The following is a 3,541-nucleotide window of genomic DNA, read 5'->3' on the forward strand; positions in this document are numbered from 1 at the left end:
TCTAAAACACTCGTATCTCAGACTACTTGATATTAGAAAACTTCATAGTGATTCTGTATTTCACACATATTCTTGTCATTTTCTTAAAATATATTTCTTCTCTCTTTTCCAGTTTAGGTACTTTTCATTGGCCTTTTTTTTCAAGTTCACTGATACCTTCTTCTTCACTATCCAATCTAGGTCCATCTGCTGATTGTTTTTCTTTCACATATTTTATTTTTCAGCTCTTGTTTATGTATTTCCATTCCTTCCCCGAAATATACCATTGTTCATTTATATTTGAAATAGTTATTTTAGTTTATTCATATTCCAGTAACTGAACCATTGATAGTTACTTTCCAAGAATGTATTTCCTTGTAAGTATGGGTCATATTTTTCTTTTAAAAAAAATTTTTAATGCTTATTTATTTTTGAGAGACAGAGATAGGGCAGGAGTGGGGGAGGGGCAGAAAGAAAGGGAGACACAGAATCCGAAACAGGCTCCAGGCTCTGAGCCGTCAGCACAGAGCCCGTCGCGGGGCCGGAACTTCTAAACCGTGAGATCATGACCTGAGCTCAAGTTGGATGCGCAACCGACTGAGCCACCCAGGTGCCCCTGGGTCATATTTTTCTGATTAATTACATGTTTTATAATTGTTTTTGTTGTATTCTTCACATTGTGCAGAAAAGAATAAAAGACACAAGTATTTTTGTTTTGCTCTGTTTCTTCCTTACAGATCGTAGTCTGTTTCCTCCCAAGGCAGTAAAGGTGAGGAACTAATCATTCACCTTTCTGCTAGTGTCTACTGGAGCCAGCGAAGCTGCAGCTTTCCTCCGGTTGAGTTAATTTGTGATTAGCCAAATGTAAGTCCTGAGCTGTAGTTTTTTGGAGCTTGTCAGTGTTTGGGCTGAGAAGGGGCTGACTGCAGCTTCACCTTGTGCAGGGATATGGGATCCATTAACCAAAAGCAAGCACGGGACTTTGTGATTTCTCTCTCCAACCTTCCTCCACTGCCACTTTCATGACAAAACTTGGAGTGGGGGAGGGGGAGAACTGTTCAGGTTGAGTGCTCTATCCTTGCCTTTATGGCTTTTCTGCACTCCGATTTGTCCATTGGCCCATACCAGCATCCAAAGTCAAGCTGACAGCCATTTGTTTTCACAAAGCTTCTTCATCTAGAACAGGCCAACTCTACCCAGACTTCAGTGTGGAAGCGGGCAGCTGTCATGTCTCTGTACAGCCATGCTTGTTTCTTTCTGGAGTTTGGTTCTCAAGGCTTCCTTCTGTCCTCTCCTCTTTTCACTCTTAGAAAAGTAAAATTTTGTCTTGGTTTCTCTTGTTCCCATCGGAATGAAGGTCTTTTTCATTCAAATATGAATCAGAAATCTCTTATACTTAGCATTTTGCTACATACTTTTTTCCAGTCAACAGTATATCATGGGTACCTTTCCTTGTGAACACAGACAGGTTTATCACATAATTTTAGAGCTTTAAACATTATTAGTTTTTAAAAAAAGTAATGCGTCTTCATTACATGCAACTTGGTAAAGTATTAAAAATACGGACACACATACAAAAATAATCTCTAGGCTACAAAAATAATCTCTAGGCTAACCGTTGTTAACTTCTCTTGCCTTTTTGACTGAGGAATAATTCACACACAGTAAATGTGCCCACATCTTAAGGGTCCAACCCAATGAACTTTACATACATTTATACTTTGTGACCACCACTCAGATCAAGATACAGGAGACTTCCATCATGACTCTTGCCAGTCAATACTGTTTCCCAGACATAATTATTTTGATTTCTAGCATGATATATTGTTTTTGCCTGTTCTTGAGTTTAATATAATTAAAAGCATTTGGTAGGTTTTGTATTGTGTTTGGCCTCTTTTGCTCAAATAATATCTGTGAGATTAATACATGTTGTTATATATTTCATGTTGTTTCTGTTCTGCCGTATAATATTCCATTGATGAATGATAGCATAATTTATTCACTATCCAGTTGATCGACAATTGAGTTGCTTCTGGTTTTTGCTTTGGTATGAACAAAGGCAACATGAATGTTCTTGTGTGTGTTTTCTGGTAAGCATACACACTAATTTTTCTAATTTTACGTAGGGTGGAATTGTTGTATCAAAGGGAGATGCGTATATAGCTTTAGTAGAAACTGTCAATTTTCCCAAGTAACGGAACCATTTTATATTTCAGCAGTGTATGAAAGTTACAGTTGTTTTACATCCTCACCAACATTTAGCACTATCAGTCTTTTTAGATGTCTGCCTTTCTCTGGGGTGTGTAGTAAGACCTCAGATTTTAACTTGCACTTCCCTGATGCTCTTCCATTCTTTTTAATGACTGCATGGTATTCCCCAGTGTGAATTTCTAGAACTTCTTTAGGCATTTAATTACTGGTGGACATTATCTTTGTTTCCATTTTTAATTCTTAAAAACCCTGTAGCATTACACATCCTGGACCCACACCTCAGAGTCTGCATGCAAGTATTCGTGGGCACAGGTCTCAGGGCACTTGGCACTGCAGCATAAAGCTCAAGGGAGCCAGACTGTCACGCAAAGCCCTTACAACCTGTCCATAGCCTTCCGTCCAACATTATGCTGCCTTGTCTCATGGGACACAGCCACCTGGAACCAAACATCATGGAAACATGAGGACTTTCCCCTTCTGAACCCAGAAACACTGTTCAAGCAGTGTTTTCATCTCCTGTTTCTTGAAATGCTCTTTCCTGGGGTTCCCATTTCCTCTGACATCAGCATGGATGGGATACATTTCCTTGGCTTTCCTTTCCTGACTGCTCTTTCAAACAAGGCATTTTTAAGAATAATAGTTTTGTGCCTGTTGCTGAAGCAAAGCAGACCAGCAGAAACAGAAGCGATCAGAGCAAGCTGTACAGCTTAGAAGCCCTCCTGCAGACTTGAGTCTTGCAGTCTCGGTCGGCCTGACCCATGCTGCTAAGATGGAAATCAGCGGCCTCCCTCACCAGGGACTCCTTTTGTCTGCTCGTGTCAGGAAAAGTCTCCTCTTAGACCTAGAAGAACTCTTTCCTCTTTTAAGTTCCTGACCCTGGGAGAGCTTTGAGTCCATCCAAACCCAGAAGGCTAGGAAAGATGACCATGAGTGAATGACACACCCAGCCCAGAAACCATTCCGAAAACCGTCCTAGGCTGTGGTGAAGTGTTCTGAAGTTGATCATCCCGGACTTAAATTTTGGCTCCCCAACTCTTTAGCCATGTCAGTCTGGGTAAGTAACTTTAACCTCTCCATGCCTCATTTGCCTCACCTGCTAAATATGGAAAGGAACAGGAATGATTTCATAAGATGGTTGTATCGGGGTGCCTGGCTGTCTCAGTTTGGGGAGTGTGCCATTCTGGATCCCAGGGTAGCAAGTTCGAGTCCCCCATCGGGTGTGGAGCCTGCTTAAAAACGGCATCCAGCAATCGTCCACAGTACTGTTGACACAGGAAGAGTACTCCTGCTGACCGGATCTCCAGGGAGGAGGGAGGGGCTAACCAGGTGGTCCCATAAGAAGAGACTTCAG

The sequence above is a fragment of the Leopardus geoffroyi genome, chromosome C2 (genome assembly GCF_018350155.1).
Source record: "Leopardus geoffroyi isolate Oge1 chromosome C2, O.geoffroyi_Oge1_pat1.0, whole genome shotgun sequence".
Classification (NCBI taxonomy): Eukaryota; Metazoa; Chordata; class Mammalia; order Carnivora; family Felidae; genus Leopardus; species Leopardus geoffroyi.